Source organism: Piliocolobus tephrosceles, chromosome 1 (genome assembly GCF_002776525.5).
Source record: "Piliocolobus tephrosceles isolate RC106 chromosome 1, ASM277652v3, whole genome shotgun sequence".
Taxonomy (NCBI): domain Eukaryota; kingdom Metazoa; phylum Chordata; class Mammalia; order Primates; family Cercopithecidae; genus Piliocolobus; species Piliocolobus tephrosceles.
Window position 1 is genome coordinate 140,360,940 of NC_045434.1, and position 22,148 is coordinate 140,383,087.

Genomic DNA, 22,148 nt, shown 5'->3' on the forward strand with positions numbered 1-22,148 from the left:
AAGAAGAAGAAATAGCTAGCTTTCCACCTGATGATGCTAACCCAAATTTGGAAGCACTAATATGAATCATTACTTGTGGTCAAGATTGTAATCTGAAAGATCTAGAATGTTTAAAATATGTACCATAAAAAAGTAACCCAAGGACTAGCTAGTTAGTTCATATATCACTTCATACTGAGGCCTTTCAGTCAGCTAAAAAGGCCTTATTTTAGAAAAACTTTTAATATAATACTTGTTTAATGAATACATGAATGTATACATTTAGAAAAGGAGAAGTAGCCCAAGGATAATATTTAATTTAGTTTCTGTACCAACCTTTTTACAAGGTATGCACGGACAATAAAGACCGAACTGAAATGTCATGTTCATTTGTTTGCTCAAGTCCCAGAGTACTCCTGGCTGTTGACATCTGAGCACAGAGTAACTGGTCCCTCTAGGAAGTGTCATTTGGGCATGACTTCTTCTCACACACTCTACCTGTTTGCCTCCATTTCAGGCTCCTGTAAACATCCTACTTTTTTTTTTTTTTTTTTTTAACCAGGACTTCTATTACCCAAGCTGAATGCTCCACAAATGCAAGAATCATGTCTCTTTTGATCTCCCCAGATTATATAATGTTTGCTATAATAGATTCAAAACAAATATGTGTTGAAATAATCACTTTGGCAGGTATATTCATCAACTTTTCCTTTTGTTGTCTAATTATAGACAGAAAGACTGCCTTTGATTTCAAGTACAGCACAGACTACAGCAGAGTTTATCTGGGAGGACCGACTGCCATTATTTGTTAGCCTTTTCTAGGATCATGCTTTCCTATCTATGAGTAGACACAAAGACTCACTGCTTCAGCGTTGGAGGCTTTTTATGTTTAAAGTAAGAAAAGCAGTAAGGTTTTTTTTGCAGGGTATAAAGTTGTCGATTTTTATCAAATGATAAGCATAATTTGAGCTTATAATATGGGAGACCAGATAAAATTTCAGATATTACCTCCTCCTTTTCCAAGGTGAACTGTATGTTGTCTTTTACTTGTGGTCTTACCACACAATTTGTGTCAATGCAAATAGCGTTAGGCCACAAAACAACTACAAGAAAAATAAATGTATCTGCCAGCTTTTTCCAAATTTTATTAACTTAATTAGGAACATATTGAAGGGGACATCCTAGTGCTGGAACCTACTTATCAGTTTTATAGTGAACAAATTGGATAGGCATCATCTTTTGTTACTATTATACCTATTAAAGCATACTTATGACATTTTATAGCTTCTGATAAGATGGGATATATCATAACCTACAATAAACATAACTTCAACAAGAAAATTATTGAAATATGTGATCAATGTAAAAGAATCACTATTTTACTTCAAAAAAGTATAATTAAATTTATTATTCCAAAAACTACTGTGATAATGGATGACATAGTACTAAATACTGAGGTAACAATGGTGGAAGACACTGTCACATGATTATTAATAAAAAGATGGACAAAAATAAGCATACATATAAAGATGTATACTGCTCATAAGATCAACTTGTGAACATATTTAAAATGCCAATATTTTAACCCACATGCCTACAGATTCTGATTCAATACACATGGTCAGGAGTCTGAAAATCTGTAACTTTAAAAATGCCAGCCAAAATTCTGATGCACAGTCAAGTTTGGGAACCATGACTCCATCTGGATTAAGTAGGCAGTGCAAAGCCCACCTTGCTTTCAGCAGCCTCACAATCTAATGTGTTTGCCATCATGGGTATGAATGTTTTTATTAGAATGAAGAGAACCTGAAGGTTGTTGGAATATTTCAAGTAAGACAAATAAAGCCTAAATTAAGATAGTAATGGAAGGAAGAGAGAGGAGAGCAGACATTTGAAATGTATTTTAGGGTTAGATTGGCCAGCCCTTGATGATTGACTAGTACTGAGTAAGGAGAATATATATAACTTAATGTAGTCATTTGCTAGGGCTACCATAACCATACCACAGACAGGCGACTTAAACAACAGAAACTAATTTTCCTCCAGTTTTGGAAGCTAGAAGTCCAAGAGGAAAGTGTCAACAGGATTGTTTCTTCTGAGGCCTGTCTCCTCAACTTGTAGATGGCCATCATCTCCCATGTGTTCACATGTTCTTCATCTGTGGGTGTCTATGTCCTAATCTTCCCTTTTTATAAGGACACCAGTCATATGGGATTAGGGGCCACCCCAATGACCTCATTCAATCTTAGTGTACTCTTTAAAGACCTTGTCTCCAAACACAGTCACACTCTGAGGTACTAGGTGTTAGGACATCAACACATGAATTTGAGAGGACACAATTCAGCCCATACCACTTAACTAGAAAATAAATTTAAATCGACCAACCAGGTACCTAACATAGAGTAAAATGCTCAATAATTATTATATTCTACACCTAAATGTCAGTCCCTTACATTGCTTTTGAGGTCATGTGAACACTCAAGTAGAAAGTAATTGGAAAATAATATGATATCCAGGAAGAGCTTCTTGATGGAATCCCTCTAGATACAGAAGCTTAGTTGTCAAAATACTGGTGGTCCTAACCTTGCCATAAGAAATAATTGTGGGCAATCCTTCTTCCTTCGACTTGCCTCTGGAATAAAACAGAGGAAGACGGTACACTCTAGTCAAGGCAAGGCTTCAAAATAACTCACCCAGAAACTCTTCCCAATTCCCTTCTCTTTTGGTGGAAAAGGTATTAAAGGTATTATTAATTCATTGTCTTCTGTGACTATCAGCATGCAGGAAACCATCTCAGAATTCAATTTTCTTTATATAAGTGTAGTTATCAGGACCATTTTGGTGGCAAGTTACAGAAACTCAAATAAGTTTCAGCACAGGCAATTTACTGGTTCATGGATCCCTAGGAAGTTTAATAACTGGAATTAAGGCTCGGAATCAGCCTTGCTTGGGATCCATCAATTGATACATTCTCCCTTTGCCTAAAAGTCAGTTCCACAATTCCAGTTTAAAAAATTATAAGACAGACTACAATTAGCTCAGCTTTGGCCCACTGCCCACTATAAGCGCCATCAGGGGCTTGGGATCAAGTGCGAACACAACTCCTTTCTAAAAAAAAGTCAAAACACAAATAGAAAGTTGAAAGTCCAGGAGATTTGGCAAAAATGTGCTACAGAAATAAAACATATTCTAATAATTTATAATATGTATCATTTTTAATATTGTGCTAAATGGTTTCTGTCTACAAAAATATTAAAGTTTGAAAACAAAAATATTAAAGTTTATAGTTATGTAATAGCTATAAACATATGTTTTACTATCTTTAATTTAATAAAACATCTACTTGTTTGTTTAAGCTAAACAAAAAAGGACTTATTCTTATTTCTACTCTTTTTTTTTGAGATGGAGTCTCGCTCTGTCTCCCAGGCTGGTATACAGTAGTGCAATCTCAGCTCACTGCAACCTCTTCCTCTCGGGTGTAAGTGATTCTTCTGCCTCAGACTCTTGAGTAGCTGGGATTATAGGTGACTGCCACCACACCTGGCTAATGTTTGTATTATTAGGAGAGACAAGGTTTCACTATGTTGGTCAGGCTGGTCTCGAACTCCTGACCTCAGATGATCCACCCGCCTTGGCTCCCACAGTGCTGGGAGTGAGCCACGGTGCCCAGCCTGTACTTTTTTTTTTTTTTTCATCGAAGCTTGTGTAGCTTGGTACATAAATGTCACAATCAGAATCCACGTCAGCAACTACATTTAGTTTACAGGTTAAACTTTTCTGTGTTATTAATTTCTAACTTTATCACAAAGAAGTGCTTATATGTTATTAACAATGAAATTAAACACTAAAGGATAATTTTTTTTTTTTTTTTTTTTTTTTTTTTGAGATAGAGTCTGGCTCTGTCACCCAGGCTGCAGTGCAGTGGCACAATCTCGGCTCACTGAACTTCCACCTCCTGGGTCCAAGCGATTCTCCTGCCTCAGCCTCTTGAGTAGCTCGGATTACAGGTGCCTGCCACTATACCCGGCTAATGTTTGTATTTTTAGTAGAGATGGGGTTTCGCCATGTTGGCCAGGCTGGTCTCAAACTCCTGACCTCAGGTGATCTGCCCGCCTCTGCCTCCCAAAGTGCTGGGATTACAGGCATAAGCCACTGCGCCCAGCCAAGGATAAAATGTTTTAAAATGTAGTTTTACATGCAAAAGGGATTGAGAATAAAAAAGCAAGAGGGCAAAAAAGAATGAAGGAATTCCAAAGTTTGAAGTCTTTTATCAGTCTGATTCCGCATTTAATCTTTTTCCGCTAATTCTTGTTTACTTATCATCCCTTTTTTTCCCCAATGTGTTTGTGATTTCTAACTGTGGACTTATACTCCTGGAATTTTATCTGTGAGAATTCTTAGAGGGATAGGATAAGGTTGGACTCTCCTGAGGGGTTTTCTTTTGATTCAAAAGGTACAACTGAGGACCAGTGTAACTAGATTCTTATCTTGGACTCTTTAGACCATTGAGAATGTGTGAATTCTTGCTGAATACACAGTAAGGCTGGTTTATGATCATGAATTTTCAAAAGAGAATTTTTTTCTTCTTTAGTTATACATTGAAGTCAGACTTGCAATTTTCCTTGCGCTCCTCTATGCGATGCATTTATTTGTACATAAGGTTAATGATAAGGATATATCTATTTTGCATCCCAGCACTAAGCTCTGGGTTTTGAGGCTTTCCCCCTATGCTAGCAGGGACATGAAAACTGAAATTCAGATTCACCCTGAACATTCAGTAAATGTCTTTAAGGTGAAAGAGGGTGCTCAGCAATTCTTTCTGAGAAAAATCATATTATCCTCTAAATCAGTGTACGGAAAACATTTGATAAAATTCAATATTCATTAAAGACAAAAACTCAAAGCAAACTAAAAATAGAAGAAAAATCCCTTAATTTGATAAAGGATATGTACAAAAAACCAACAACTTAATGGTGAACTGTTCAAACTACTTTCTTTTAAAAATCGGGAAAACACAAGGTTTTCCATAATCATCATTTCTATACAATACTGGACTAGAAGTCTAGTTACTAGAGTATGTAGAAAAAAATGAAAGTATAAGGGCTAGAATGAAAGAAATTGTTAATATAAGAAATTCAAGAGAAAATACATGTAAGTTTTGAGAATTAATAAGAAAGTTTAGGTTTCCCAAATAAAAATAAAAATATAAGAATTTATTGTATTTCTATGTATGGAAGCAAATTATTTTTAAAAGTAAATAACTACACATATATAATTTAAAAATATTTTGTAAAAAAGTAATTAAGAGTAAATCTAACAAATTTACATGGGAATGAAACCTTTTTGAAAAACATTATTGGCCGGGGGCAGTGACTCAGGCCTATAATCCCAGCACTTTTGGGAGGCCGAGGCGGACGGATCACCTGAGGTTGGGAGTTCGAGACCAGCCTGACCAACATGGAGAAACCCCATCTCTACTAAAATTACAAAATTAGCTGGGCGTGGTGGCGCATGCCTGTAATCCCAGCTACTCGGGAGGCTGAGGCAGGAGAATTGCTTGAACCTAGGAGGTGGAGGCTGTGGTGAGCCAAGATCGTGCCATTGCACTCCAGCCTGGGCAACAAGAACAAAACTCCATCTAAAAAAAAAAAAGAAAAGAAAGAAGAAAGAAAAAAGGAAAAGCACAACATTATTGAAAAAAGGCGGCCAGGTGCGGTGGGTTGTGCCTGTAATCCCAGCAGTTTGGGAAGCCAAGGCTGGTGGTTTACAAGGTCAGGAGTTCAACACCATCCTGGCCAATATGTTGAAGCCCCATGTCTACTAAAAATACAAAAATTAGCCGGGTATGGTGGCAGGTGCCTGTACTCCCAGCTACTTGGGAGGCTGAGGCAGGAGAATTGCTTGAACCCGGAAGGCAGAGGTTGCAGTGAGCAGAGATCATGCCACTGCACTCCAGTCTGGGTGATAGAGCGAGACTCCGTCTCAAAAAACAACAACAACAACAACAAATAAAACGCTCGGTGCAGTGGCTCATGCCTGTAATCCCAGCACTTTGGGAGGCTGAGGCAGGCAGATCACCTGAGGTCAGGGGTTCAAGACCAGCTTGGCCAACATGGTGTGAAACCCTGCCTCTACTAAAAATATGAAAATTAGCTGGGTGCCTGTAATCCCAGCTACTTGGGAGGCTGAGGCAGGAGAATCACTTGAACCTGGGAGGTGGAGGTTGCAGTGAGCTGAGATTGTGCCATTGCACTCCAGCCTGGGTGGCATGCGCCTGGCTAATTTTTGTATTTTTTTTTTTTTTTTTTAGTAGAGATGGGGTTTCACCACATTGGCCAGGCTAGTCTCAAACTCCTGACCTCAAATAATCTGCCTGCCTTGGCCTCCCAAAATGCTGGGATTACAGGCGTGAGCCACCTTGCCTGGCCTAATTTTTAAAATTGGTTAAAAAGAAGGCTGGGTGCTATGGCTCACACCTGTAATACCAGCACTTTGAGAGGCTAAGGCAGGAGGATTGCTTGAGCTCGGGAGTTTGAGACCAGCCTGAACAACATAGTGAGACCCTGTCTACATAAAAATTTTAAAAATTAGCTGAGCATGTGGTACGCGCCTGTAATCCCAGCCAGTTGGGAGGCTGAGGCCAGAGGATTGCTTGAGCACTGGAGGTTGAGGCTGCAGTGAGCTGTGATTGTACCACTGCACTCCAGCCTGGGCAATACAGTGAGATCCTGTCTCAAAAAAAAAAAAAAAAAAGAGGTACCTCATAGAACAGGAAATGCTAATTGTCAACAAAATGAGAAAATGTGCTCAATGTCATTGGTAATCAAATAATTGAAAATTAAAACTATGAGGAGTATTTATTTCACATTGACAAATTAATAAAAATTGTGGTTAGGTCCAGTAGCTCACACCTATAACCTCAGCAGGTTATAGCTGGGAATACCACTTGAGGTCAGGAGTTCAAGACCAGCCCTGGCAACATAGTGAGACCCCTGTCTACACAAAAAATTTTAAGAATTGACTGGTTGTGGTGGTATGAGTCTGTAGTCCTAGTTACTCAGGAAGCTGAGGTAGGAGGATCACTTGAGCCCAGGAGTTCGAGGTTATGGTGAGCTGAGATGGCACCACTGCACTCCAGCCTAGGCAACAAAGTGAGATCTTGTCTCTAAAAATAATAAAAATAAATACATTTAAATATTTTACAATATTAAGTGCTAACTAGGATATAGAGAAATCATAATATTTATCTTTATATTCCTAGTAGGAGTATAACATTTATACTATGTACAATAGCTGGGAATTATCTAATAAATTTGAAATTTTTCATACTCCATGACCCAGCGAATTTCTTTTCTTTTCTTTCCCTTTTTTTTAATTACTTTTTTTTGAGATAGGATCTCACTTGATCCAGGCTAAAGTGAAGTGGTGTGATCACAGCTCACTGCAGCCTTGACCTCTCAAGCTCCATTGTCCCTCCCACCCCAGCCTCCCGGGTAGCTGGGACTACAGGCATTTGCCACCATGCCTGGCATATTTTTGTATTTTTCATAGAGATGGGGTTTCACCATGTTGCCCAGGCTGATCTTGAACTCCTCCTGGGTTTAAGTGATCCTCCTGCCTCGATCTCCCAAAGTGCTAAGATTACAAACATGAGCCACCATGTCCAGCCGCAATTTCATTTTTAACCAGGCATCTAGAGACTGATCTTTTAACCTCATGCTATTAGCATTTTAGGCCAGATAATTATTTGTTTGCAGAGCTATCCTGTGCTTTACAGGATGTTTATCATTAACTGGGGGCATTTAGTAGCACTTTCTAGTTATGACAAGTAATAATGCAGATATTGCCAAGTATTCTCTAGGGAGCAAAATCATGCCGGGTTAAGAATCACTGCCATATATACATTTTTGCACATATCCACTTATAAATTTGCAAGACTGGTCATAGAAGCACTGTGTGTAATAACAATAAAAATAAAAACTGAAGACAACCCAAATATCCATTAGTGTTAAAGGAAGACTAATAAACCATACACTAGAATACTATACAAGTGTAAACTAATTATAGCTATGTGCTTCAAAGGGTTGAAACTCAAGAACTTAATGTTGAGTAGAAGAGTCATAGATAAATAGAACTTTCTATTTACATATTGTGGCAAAACATAAACAAGAATTATATATTTCAGGATGCAAATACATGAGGTAAAATTATAAAGAAAAGCAAGGGATAGAGAAAATTGAGGATAATATTTAGCTCAGATTAAAGAAGAGTTAAAGAATTGTAGAAGGATACACTAAAAGCTTGAAAGGGCATTTTAATGTGTTTGTCTTGAACTGGTTGGTGGTACACAAGTATTCATGATCTGTATTTCTTTTTCTTCTTCTTTTTTTTTTTCTTTTTGAGACGGAGTTTTGCTCTTGTTGCCCAGGCTGGAGTACAATGGCACAATATTGGCTCACTGCAATCTCCACCTCCTGGGTTCAAGTGATTCTCCTGCCTCAGCCTCCTGAGTAGCTGGGATTATAGGCATGTGCCACCATGCCCGGCTAATTTTGTATTTTTAGTAGAGATGGGGTTTCTTTATGTTGGTCAGGCTGGTCTTGAACTCCCGACCTCAGGTGATCTGCCCACCTCAGCCTCCCAAAGTGCTGGGATTACAGGCATAAGCCACCATGCCCAGGCCTGTATTTCTTATATAAGTATTAGAAATTTTTTTTTTTTCAGCTACTAAATATTTTTTAGAATTTCAAAGGAAGTAGTTTAACCCTCTAAACTATGTAATACAATTCAGTAACGCATCCAAAATATCTATTTACTTTTAAAAATTTTGATTTGTATATTCAAAGATATAAAATGGCAATAAATCATTTCAGAAACCAACTTAACGATATTGTTTAGGAAAGTTGGGAGAATAAAACAAAATGGGCTAACCACTCATCAAGAAAGATACTCTGGCCGGGCGCGGTGGCTCAAGCCTGTAATCCCAGCACTTTGGGAGGCCGAGACGGGCAGATCATGAGGTCAGGAGATCGAGACTATCCTGGCTAACACGGTGAAACCCCGTCTCTACTAAAAATGCAAAAAAAAATCTAGCCGGGCGAGGTGGCGGGCGCCTGTAGTCCCAGCTACTCGGGAGGCTGAGGCAGGAGAATGGCGTAAACCCGGGAGGCGGAGCTTGCAGTGAGCTGAGATCCGGCCACTGCACTCCAGTCCGGGCGACAGAGCAAGACTCCGCCTCAAAAAAAAAAAAAAAAAAAAAAAAAAAAAAAGAAAGATACTCTGTCTTCAAAGGCAATGGCTACTAACAGATAACGTATTCAACTAACTGCTTTAAAAGCAAGACCGTTAAAAAAAAAACAGGATAATCTAGCGGCAGTGATCAGCACTCAGAGCAAACTCCCTCTTGTAAAAAAGCTCATCAATTGTTTTTTTGCTAATTAAAATGAATATTATTCCTGTGAAATGAACCAAAAAGTTGTATGAAACCAGAAATCCCAAAAGAGATCTATAATCTACAAGAATAATTGCATGCAATTTTAATTGAAGGAAAAGGAGAGGACTGTTTTTATCTTTGCTTTTTTCACATCTTAAAAGTAATCAACCTGTTGGCCAATTAACAATTATTTTATACTATTATTGTCTGACTTTATAATAGTATAAAAGAATAGTATTTTAGTAGTATTATTTTATACTATTATTGTCTGACCTAAAAATTAACACTTGATAAATTGGAAACTTGTGAAATTTTAAGATTAATGACATAATGACTATTGGCTATAGCTGACTATAATGTGGAGCTTTTGTCCTTAATGAAATAAGGTAATAAATCATTATTAACATTTTCAGAAATTAAGTATGTTTTACTTTTGTTCTTTGAAGTGTATATATCATGACTATTAACATAAATATGCATTCAACCTTTATTCATTAAGTACAACCAGAATTGAAAATGAAAGGATCTATTTTGTTGAAGGGTAGATTAATTACATTAAAATATTTATTTTATTTTCTCATCAATATCTTAGAAAAAATTGGATGGCTGAAGATTTATTCTGTTTTAAAGTTCAGCTTTAATAATACCTGTCAATAAAATATGTATTTGCATTTCAATTTAGTTTATATAGTATTCAGAACTTTGTCTGTTTGGTTAAATTAGCACACTTACAAATCAGAAATAAATAGTTTGAATGAGCAATATTTTATTTATTCAATAATTTGTTACATTGTCCCTGATTTTGGTTATAGACAAGAGGTTAATTTCGTTCATTTTTCTTCTAAAATGTCATGATATGTTGGACTAAAGAGTTTACCGAGTAGATGCAAAAAAAGAAATTATATATTTAAATATTTGATCCCAGTATATCAAATTAGTAATCTGGCAGTCTAAACCTATTAAAAATATAAATTTCCAGCTGGGTGTGGTGACTCACGCCTGTAATCCCAGTACTTTGGGAGGCCAAGGTGGGTGGATCACGAGGTTAGGAGATGGAGACCATCCTGGCTAACACGGTGAAACCCCATCTCTACTAAAAATACAAAAAATTAGCTGGGCATGGTGGTGAGTGCCTGTAGTCCCAGCTACTGGGGAGGCTGAGGCAGGAAAATGGTGCGAACCTGGGAGGCAGAACTGGCAGTGAGGGCACTCTAGCCTGAGCAACAGAGCAAGACTCCGTCTCAAAAAAATAAAAAATATAAAAAAATAAAGAAATATAAATTTTCATACACAAATCAGTGTGAATTTGGCTCCCCACTGTTTAGGAAAGATTGATGCTAGATTTTATCTTATAGGTCTTATAGGTCATTTACAATGTTATCTCATTCAGAGTAAAGTGAGAAAATTCAGGTTAAAATTTTTGGTACATTTTAAAAATAGTAATATAGAAGGAATATTATCAAAATACACAATATATAATCTCTTATTTACACAATACAATTGGACAAGACTTTCAGTGAAATATGGATGAGACTTTCATTTATGTGAATTTTACAAGTGAATGAAATTTACCCCTTTAATCATTATAGTCTTTTTCATTCTAATGACTCCAAGTCTCTCAATGTTATTTTATGCTATGTATATTCAGTTTAAGGATATGTAATTTTATTGTAAAATTTTTGGGCTAGAAAGAAATTCAAGATTATATTTAAAAAATCTTATAGTATAACCCTCTAACCACTCAGGAATTTTAAACCCACATATATGATGTATCTTACTGAAAATCATACAGCTAATCTTGGTCCCTCAATTCTTACTGTTGGTGAGTAGCTGAAAATACCCTTTAACTCCTCAATGCATTCCTCCTAGAATCCTTCTAGTTTTTGGCTACATAATTAGAGAAACATTTCTGTTGAAATTTTATGTAAACTAAGAACTAATAGGATGGAAAGAAAAACTTGGGAAGCATTTATGTGAACAATATTAGATACATGCTAGAGACTTTTTTCCTAAATTTCTTCTAAAATTTTTGGCTTAGTTTTAGAGAACTAAAGTGTCAAGAGAGATATAACTAAAATTTATACATTTATGCTAAGTACTGCCCTATAATAAATTGCTGGAGCAGAATTTTTAATATCAAAAATATTCGAATAGTGCCATTTATTATTATTATTATTAAATGATTTATTAACATTATTTTAGGTTAAAAGCAATTTTTTGATAAAATTTCTTTATATTTGCCTCGTTATCTACTATTTTTTTTTTTTGATGGAGTCTCGCTCTGTTGCCCAGGCTGCAGTGCAGTAGTGCAATCTCAGCTCACTGCAACCTCCACTTCTTGGGTCCAGGAGATTCTCCTGCCTCAGTCTCTCGAGTAGCTGGGACTACAGGCGTGCCACTAAGCCTGGCCAATTTTTGTATTTTTAATAGAGAAGTTGTTTCGCCATATTGGCCAGGCTGGTCTTGAAATCCTGACCTTGTGATCTGCCCAACTTGGCCTACCAAAGTGCTGGGATTACAGGCGTGAGCCACCGCACCCGCCTTTTTTTTTTTTTTTTTTTTTTTTGAGACCGAGTCTTGCGCTGTCCGAGGCTGGAGTGCAGTGGTGCAGTCTTGGCTCACTGCAACCTCTGCTTCCTGGGTTCAAGCGATTCTGTTGCCTCAGCCTCCCAAGTAGCTGGGATTATAGGGACTCGCCACCACACCCAGCTAATTTTTATATTTTTAGTAGAGATGGAGTTTCACCATGTTGGCCAGACTGGTTTCAAACTCCTGACCTCAGGTGATTCACCTGTCTTGGCCTCTCAAAGTGTTGGGATTACAGGCGTGAGCTACCATGCCCAGCTGAAGATTCTTTTTTAATTGGTTATGCAGTTGGCACAAAGAAGTATTTCCCATTTTTATATATACGTATTTATTTAGTAATACACTCTTTTGAATAGCTTATTATTCAAATAATGTTTTTGTTCTAGTTATAAAAATAATATATATATTTAATTATAGGAAATGCAAAAAATGAAGAATTAAGACTATGAAACTACTTATATTCCCATTCTTTTGTGTACCTTTTGCGTCTTTTTTCCTTTTTCTTTTCTTTTTTTTTTTTTTTTTTTTTTTTTTTTTGAGGCGGAGTCTCGCTCTGTCGCCCAGGCTGGAGTGCAGTGGTGTGATCTCGGCTCACTGCAAGCTCCGCCTCCGGGGTTCCCGCCATTCTCCTGCCTCAGCCTCCCTAGCAGCTGGGATTACAGGTGCCCGCCACCACGCCTGGCTAATTTTTTGTATTTTTAGTAGAGACGGGGTTTCACCATGTTAGCCAGGATGGTCTCCATCTTCTGACCTCCTGATCCACCCACCTCGGCCTCCCAAAGTGCTGGGATTACAGGCATAAGCCACTGGGCCCGGCCTTTTGTGTCTTTTTTCTAAGCCTAAGATATACTACCAAGTCTCTCTCCTCTCCATATATAAGCGCACATGCGCTTATGTAGTTATGTAATGTATGTAGTTCTGTACCCTGCTTTTTCACTTAATGTAACACTCTGATGTCAAAGTGATTTTTTTTCTACAGTGAGAAATTCCTTCTTTTTATAGGGAATACTCTTAAACCACTGGAAAAATAAAGAGCATCATAGGAGACAGTAATAACTACCTAGGAAATATCATTTTACACTGACCTTTCCCATTTAATAAGATTAATTTTTAGTATTTGAATTGTAAAGAGGTTATGATAAAGACTAAAACTATTTCCTGTTTAGGTCATAAAAATATAAAGACAAAAAAACTTTATGTTTAACCAAAATCATATAGTGGCTAGCTTGCCTAGAAGTTATGATATATACTTTTAGAAAATAAATATTTTAAAATTCACAGATGCTGCAAAGCCCCAGTCAAACATAAATTACAATCAGTTTTTATGTAACAGTAAAAATTCCAAAGGACTCTTACCAACTCTCAATTTGTATCACAGATAACACTTTCTTTTTCTGGTCATGGAATGTAAACCACATTTATTTCTATATCTGTATATATTTTAAAATGAATTACCCCAGAAAACAAAATGTTGGATCTACTATGATCAACTGCAATCCAAAAGAGAAAGCAAAACCTTATATTTCCTGTGAAAATCCTGTAGTATATTTGGTGAGAATTTTGGAATAATTATAGAATTTGAATACAGCATCCATTTATTTGCAAAAGTATAAGCTACATTATAATTATCAGATGACTGAATACATTTAGTGAATGATACTCCAGCTTTATTGTAACAATTCACCTTTTCTTGTTTGTGTTCAGTACTATCAAATACAGAAAGAACTCTTTACTTACCATTCTGGGAAAGATGAAATTTTTCATTGTGCCATAAATACCCTGGAAAGTAAAGAAAATATTATTTATTATACCTCCATCCACAGGGATCCTAACTGCCAAATGTAATGCATCAGCAGCAAAACAAAAATAAAGTAAATCTATAACAGAAAACACAAATCAGTGTTCTAAGAATTCTTGAACATATATTATATAACTATGGACAGAGCTACCATAGGATTAAGCACTTGTTTTGATAAGTACTTTCAAATACAGGAATAAACTATTTTATTTTCCACAAAAGAAATACTGTAGAATTAGGAGAACATTGTCAATATATTTTTTTTCACTCAGCCCTTCAGCTCATTTGAATTTTTTATTAATATAGATGAGACAGCTATACCTAAAACTCTTTAAGGGAAAATATGCTTTTCTCACATCCTGGTAATTAATGCTATTAATATTGATCAGTTTTTTAAAGTATAAAAACCTAATTTGGAGAAAAATACACTGAGTTCATTTCTCTCTGTCAAAACTATATAATAGCTAAGGAAATTTTAGTAGATATATATGAAAGAGATTTGCTTGAATTTTCTCAATAGCGATATTTCAGACCTTTAGAAGTTTTCTCTAGTGAAGTAATTTTGAATAAACATTGTGATGTGTTAAGATATCTTTGGAATCATTATTCCCAAGAAATATATTGTTTCTATAAATGAAAACTAGCTAAAATTTCAAACTATAAACACTAATGTTCCCAAATTAAAAAGTTGGTTTTTGTTGTTGTTTTTGTTGTTGAAGAATAAAAGTGGGATTTGAAGGATGTCCTACTTAGATTTTCACATAGAAAAATCTTCTTTTTTAGACAATTTTTGTCTTAAAAATTGAATACTAAATATGGAAGTCAAATTCTGTAATGATTCAGGAATTCTCCCTATGACAATAGTTTAAGGAAATCATTAGTTTGTATTTAATTATAAATATTAACAATTTCTTTCAAAATGTTGTATATATTGATTTTTAATGCAAGCTCTTAATGTAAAAAATTTTAAACATAGAAATACTTTATTTTACATGGAACTTATTTCTAAAGACTTATCAATACAATTTTGATATTATAACTCATATCAATCTGCTAAAAAAAAGAGTATTTTTAAGCACCAGCTCCTGAAGAGGGCAGCACGTTCTAGATATTATTGAATTCTAAGCTCAAATGTGACAGCTTTGGCTTTAGTATACTTTTTTTAAGAACTAGAGGGGGAAAAAATGGATATTTTTTATAGATGTCTGTTCCCATGATATAATAAACCAGCAGATAGTCTAGGCAGACCAAGGTCAAAACTGTATTTGATTATTAAAAGAGAACATTCAAATTAGACACCTAAAGCAATGTATTTAGAAAAGAAACAACAAAATACTAGTAAGGAGACGTTCCATGAGGAATGTGTTTTATCTTAATACTGTAGATAACTTTTTCTATTGGCAGTGCATTGACTGTCAAAACTACTAGGGGTTAGATTTAATTATCTCACTTCTTGCACATTTCATCTCAATTGCTATGGCAACATTCAGTTGCCTCAGCAGCAATGCACACTTTAATCAGATATTTTCTCCTCATTTCTCTGTGAACCAAACTGTGTAGTCAAATTTACAACCAAGTCCTGATGAATCTGATAACACCTCTTACAATTTAATGGGGCAACTTGCCTCCACCCACATATATAAATGTTTTCAGAGAGTCTTATAACTATTGGACAAGTATAAGGCTTGATCAGAATATATGTTTAGACTTCCCTACTTCATTGATTTAAAAAACAATTTTTTTTTGCTATTTTCTCTACCATTTCTTTTTTTTAGAAGTTTTTCACCAGTTTGAAACTCACTCCTGCCAGTCACTACCTTGGGTCCCCTATCCTCACTAGGAGAGTGTATGAGTAAAGGAAACAACCTCCAGTGTTCAAATGTCAATTCCCATCAACAAGTCTATTGAATTATTTACCTTTTATCTGAACATACTTGGGAGTGGCACATCAAAGAGCCATTTTCTATTTCTTGAATACGGGTCAGAGAAGGAAGGGAAATAAAGATAAAGCAAAATCTGATAGAAGAGGAAAACTGTAGAATATTATACCTAAAAAGATGTCCAAGCATGAAGGAAATTGGGTCAACCTTCAGTAATACAGCAATTTTAATGAGAAGTAAAAGCATGATGCGTTAAGTTGATGATACTGGTGAATATTAAACATATTCATAAACATACATTGTTGGACAAATCATCACTTTAGTATTTGGTAAAAGACTAGAAAAAATTTTTGTGAGCATGTAAGGAATATTCAAACTGTCCTGAATTCTGATTTAAAATATTAGTTAATTATACTTTCATAAATGTTTTGAATTTTGCAAGCAGTGACTACATTTTAATTTGATACTGTGTAGTAAAAATTTTTTAAACTCTAAGAAGCAAAGTGATCTAAGGTCTTTCTAACAGTTTCAATAGCTGCTAAAATTTGTATTTAGACAGCAATCATTTTTATCCTGAAGTTGTGATAGTTGTCTGGTGAGAAGTTTTACTCCAGTAGCTGACAGTAATATTTCAGCATATTTTTTCAATCACCACTTAGTAGGGTCTAGTAATATTTTCATTAAGAGGCAACCAAAAAGATGCTTTCTGTAGCTGGATTTATCACTCTGATGTTTAAAGAGCAAATTCTAGATTATGTCTTATGTATTACAGATGACTAATTACAGCAATCAAAATCTAATCAAACCTTGAAAAGATTATATTTAAAGTGCAGGTCTTATATATTTTTAACTATAATTGAGGTCAGTATTAGCAGACTATATTCAAAATGTGCTTATTGAAAAAGCTAACTTCTCATTCATGTTACAGTTTGGAAGCCCTGTAACCTTAGGAGTAGCGGAAAGAATAAGAGAAGTTTAATTAAAATATATATACATATAAAGGAAGCATGGAACCTATCTTCAAATATTTGAAGGTCTTTTTATGTAATGGAGACAGTAAATGTCTTAGAAAACTAAGACAAATGATAGGAGTTCCTGAGAATTGAATTCCAGATCTGTATTTAAAACTTGAAAACAATTAGAATAGCTTAAACAATGGCACAAGTCATGAAGCAGGAATCCTTTGTGTAAGCATATTCCATGAAATGTTAGCATATGAAATCTTGATTTTCCGTTCTTAAATTCTGAGACAACATTGTAGAAAAGGTGATAGAACCACACCACAGATTTCGATCTAGGAATTAAGGTGAGCCACTTCTTAATGAATTTTTCAAATACCAATGCTTTATGTCAGTATGGAAACCTAGCAATGAACTGCAAACATCATATTCAGCAGCAAGTTTGCAAATCCTACTCTGGAGAAACAGACTAAATGAGAAAAACAAGTCTTAGTGAAGTTATCTGAAACCTCCAAGGAGACATACAAATCGGCCCTAATTGGCATTCATTCAAGAACCTTAGAAGATGCCAGGGAGTGAGTAGAGGTGAGGAATGAGTTCCCCTTTCAGTCTTGACTGGGCTTTTGTACCTAAAACTGGGGTGCCGCCAGACAACACTTATGCTGCTGCTTATGTTAGACTTGTTCTCTGGATGAAAGGAAGATTTTGGCACCATCCTCAAACTCTATGTTCACTTAAGAAATAATAATTGCTCAATTAAGGGCCCAGAGCTTTTCTTCTGTATCCAGAGGAATTAAAAGTTGAAGATAAAATTGCACTTCATGTGGGAAAGCTCATCTTCAGCAAGAATGCTGAATAAGATAAAGGAATGTTGTAACCAATTTGAAGGTTATAAATATAAAGTAATTGCTGATTTTTGAATCAAAGTAATGTGCATTTTTCATGTGACATTTGATGATATAAAGTTATAGTTTATGTTCCTTGGAAATCGTGTTTTTACTTAGTTTGGTTTTGAAGTTTCCTTGTGTGACCCCACTCCTGAATCACACTGAAGGAACCAAGGGACTCACTGACAGTCTTGCATAGTATCGAACCTTACTGTATGTACTCCAGTGCAGCTGCTTGGAGTTTCTGCCCTTTCAAAGGCTGGCTATCTGCCTAAGAATCTGTTTCTACCTAAAGAGCTGATGAATAGTTTTGCAACAAGAAAAGCTAACTTTTGACAAAATAAAAACTTCAGCCGAATTAACTTTAAAGTAGTTTAATTGAGCAATGAACGATTTGTGAATCAGGCAGCCCCAGATTCACAGCAGATTCACAGAGACTGCAGCATAGCCACGTGATGGAAGAAGAGTTATAGACAAAAAAGGGAAATCAGGTACAGAAATTGGCAGTGAGGTACAGAAACAGCTGGATTGGTTACAGGTTAGTGTTTACCTTATTTGAACACAGTTTGAACACTTAGCAGTCTATGAGTGGCTGAAATTTGGCCACTGTGATTGGCCAAGGCTCAGTTATTGTTACAGGCTCATACTCCTAAGTTAGGTTTTCAATTTTATCTGACTATTAATCTAGGTTACAGTTCATCCACAAGGACTCAAATATAGAAGTACAGGGTCCCTCTCAGGCCATATTTAGTTTGCTTTAACACTTTTATTTTTACTATTAAAGAATATGGGATGTTACATACTTCATTAAGCATTTTATTTCCCCTGCCCCACCAGACCCTTTCAAATCAAACCTTTACATTAACTTAGGTTGGTTAAAATTCCTCCTGCTGAGGTTTTGCTAGCAAATGGTCATGAAGCTTGTTTCCAAATGCTCACCCACAAAAGCTTTTATTAGCCAATTCCATTTGGTTGGCTGTACTCCAACACAGTCTCTGGTGATAGCAAACATTAGCTACAGAGAAACAGAAATTTCCATGGCACCCTGGAGGAACTTTTTGATCCAAAAGACACTCCTAGTAAACCAAAGTGTCACTACAACTTCATGAACGTTTCCTTATGTCATGAATAACAGTAGGATGAAAGGGCGGCTGCATTTCTGCAATGGTAGTTCCACGTGTGTAAACCTAGTCCCCAACTTGAGATCAAAGAGTGTCTTCAATCAACAAGTATTTATTTAGTGCCTATCTGTCTAAAATTTAAGGAGTCAGAAAAAGGACAAATAGGAGCTGTTTTAAAATTCTGTTATTTGTTGAATGAATGGAGAAAGACATATTGCTGGCCTATAAAAAACATCACAACTATCTATAGGAGGGAAAATTAACATGCAACAATGAAAACACAACATCTCTTTGTCATGTCCCTAAGAGTTAAAGTAGTTCATCTGTTTTAAACTACAAAAGGTTTTAATATATTTTAACAGTATTATTTCCATTAAGTAGTTTTAACAAAAAAGCACAAATTATGTGGCTTTATGCAATATGGTCCTGCACCCTCACATCTACCCACTTGTACCTCTTGCCTGTGGAACTTAAGACATCTCTACTGAACCATGATAGCTCTCACTGGGAACTGACAGAATAGGGAAAGTCTTGCATTCTTGTTTTATTGTGGCCAATGCAACAATGTCAGGTAAATAATAAAGAGCATTAAGAAAATGCGTATTCAATGAATAATGAATGAATGAATGATAAAAGAAGAATGGAATTGGTGTTTTCCTAAGTGCAAGAAGTATTCAACAAGATTACCGTACTTTTGAAATGGTCTTAGTCTTATGGAAGATGTAAGACTTCACTGGTCTTCAAGAATGGATGATAGTTAGATAGTAGATGTGAAGTAAATAAGGTATTTCCAGTGGAGTTAAGAGCATGAGCAAAGGGATTGCTTTGGATGCAGAGACATTAGTGAAAAGATTTAATTCTTCTTGATAAGACTGGGTTGTGTATGGGTTAGTGATTTTGTTTGGTTTAGATTAAAGGATATTGTAAAGAAATGTTTCTTAAACTCGAGTGTGCATACCTGGGGACCTTGTTAAAATGAAGAACCTAATTTAATAGGTCCAGATTGAGGTGTGAGATTATTTATTTCTAACGAGTTCCCAGGTGATGTTGGTGCTGATGCCATATGTGAATTGCAAGACTGTCGAGGATCCTTGAAGCTAGATAGAGTTGTTTGGGCTTGATACAGCAAGCATTCAAAAACCACTGTATGTCCTCCAGCAGTTACAGCATGATGAAAACCGCACTTTAGGGAGATTACTGTGTTAAACTCATGAAAAGTATGCTAAAGAAGAGAGAATGTGGAATAGGAAAACCAGCTGAAAGCCTGTCTACACTTTCTCTGCATATTTCATAGATTTGGTGCTCAATTATCTGTTGAATGATTAGTTTGTGCGGACATGGTCAATTCAAAATCAGTTTCTCAGTAAAATAATTGTGGTCTCAGCGACTTTTTGAAAACAAGTCAAGTTTAGGTAAAACACATGGGGAATCCATGAATGCTCTTTACCTCCTCTCCATCTGGAAAAACTGTATTCATTCTTTAAAAGACTTGAAATGTTAATTCTTCAGTTCTTATCATAGTATAAAATTATAATTATGCCCTTATATGTACCTGTCACATATATAATAATGATAATGATAATTAGCAATAGTAGCAAACTAGTGCTTTGAGCGCTTATTAGTAGTGCCAGGCAAATTGCTAAATAATTTTTATAATGAAATCTTCATTTCACTGCCGTGACAAATACTACAATTATCACCCCCACATATGAACATATATATATATGTATATATCTTCATATGTATATGTATCTTTAAATCTTAAAGGTAAATTTATCTTTAAATCTATTTTAAAAGAGGACTTGTGTGCCCTAATATTCTAATATTGTGTTGGGTATATACCAGTAAATATATGTATTCAGAGAATCATCACAATGTGTTCTAAGAAGTCACAGATTTCTTAGTGTGGCTTCTATTTTTGCTTGTATTTTCATCTTTGTTCCTTATCTCCAATCATTATGACTATGGCTAGCAATTAGTGTTTCCTATGTCTCAGGTAAAAATTTAAGCAATTAACATGCATTGTCTCATTTAATGCTCATAATAATTTGGGTATTATTATTACACTCATTTTATATATGAAGAGAAAGAGGCACAAAGAAATTAGTATGTCTAAGTTTCCAAAGCTACAAAGCAAGAAAGTTGCATTTTGAACCTACTACACTCTGTTATTGAAAGAAAGAAAAAAAAGAGAGGGAGGGAGGGAGGGAGGGAGGGAGGGAGGGAGGAAGGAAGGAAGGAAGGAGAAAGGAAGAAGAAGAAGGAAGGAAGGAGGAAAGAAAGGAAAGAAGGAAGGAAGAAAGGAAGGAAGGAAAGAAGAAAGAAAGAAAAGAAAGAAAGAGAGAAAGAAAGAAAGAGAGAAAGAAAGAGAAAGAAAGAAAGACGAAGGGAGGGGAGGGAAGAGAAGGAGAGGAGAGGGGAGGGGAGGGAAGGGGAGGGGAGGGAAGGGAAAAAACTGGGAATAGTGGCTCACGCCTGTAATCCCAGCACTTTGGGAGGCCGAGGCGGGCGGATCACCTGAGGTCGGGAGTTTGAGACCAACCTGACCAACATGGAGAAACCCTGTCTGTACTAAAAATACAAAATTATCCCGGTGTGGTGGCACATGCCTGTAATCCCAGCTACTCGGGGAGTCTGAGGCAGGACAATCCCTTGAACCCAGGAGGTAGAGGTTGTGGTGAGCTGAGATCGCGCCACGGCACTCCGGCCTGGGCAACAAGAGCAAAACTCCTTCTAAAAATAAAATAATAATAATAAAGGAAGAAGCAAGGAGGGAGGGAGGGAGGAAGGAAGGAAGGAAAGAAAGCAAGCAAGCAGGCAGGCTATGAAATCCAATGGAGGGAGGGAGGAAGGGAGGGAGGGAGTCTATGAAGTCCAAGAAGCCTTATTGTCATTTTTTAGTTTCTATCAGCGCACCACCATGCCAGATCAGGAGGAAGTACCTGCTGGCTGGCAGATGTATAGTCAAGGGGTAAAATCTTTTCTATGAAGGGTCCCACCCCCCTTGTCTTCTCTCCAGTGACAATCCAAATCCCTTGGACCACAACTCAATCTCACAATAGAATAAAGAATATTCCCCCAAAACATGCACCATCATGTATTCAAAAGATAGTCTCCCTTAAACATTTGCCTTTAGGGAAAGACTTTCAGCTTCTGAGATTCCTTGCTGGTGTTAGGAGTAATAATGACAACCTTCCAGATATTTGAAGTGTTTGATATAATTGAAATTGTTATTTGACTGATCAACTAAAAAACAGATCAAAACCAAATAGAATATTTGTTTATTCCACTTCATGAGTTTACAGTCTAATCTAAATTTTTAATATTTAAATTCCAAATTGACAAACTGGATATTCTAACATCATAACTTCTGAAATTATGTACTTTTGTATTTTGTTTTAAAGAAAACTATTCTATTTTCTCAAACATATCATTATACTTTTGGGCAAATAAATCTTTGATAGTATATTCAACCCTAGTCCATACATTTACTTGATGCTCTAAT

General features: G+C 36.0%; 1 protein-coding gene across 2 annotated transcripts in view; it reads right to left on the bottom strand.

Annotated features, from left to right (window-relative positions):
- ADGRL2 (adhesion G protein-coupled receptor L2) overlaps positions 1–22,148 on the bottom strand; it is a 698,223-nt gene that overhangs the window by 224,329 nt on the left and 451,746 nt on the right. For both annotated transcript variants that reach the window (XM_031933790.1, XM_031933800.1), the window contains one exon: positions 13,736–13,777. The gene's annotated coding sequence lies outside the window, so the exon portion shown is untranslated. The remainder of the gene's footprint in view (positions 1–13,735; positions 13,778–22,148) is intronic.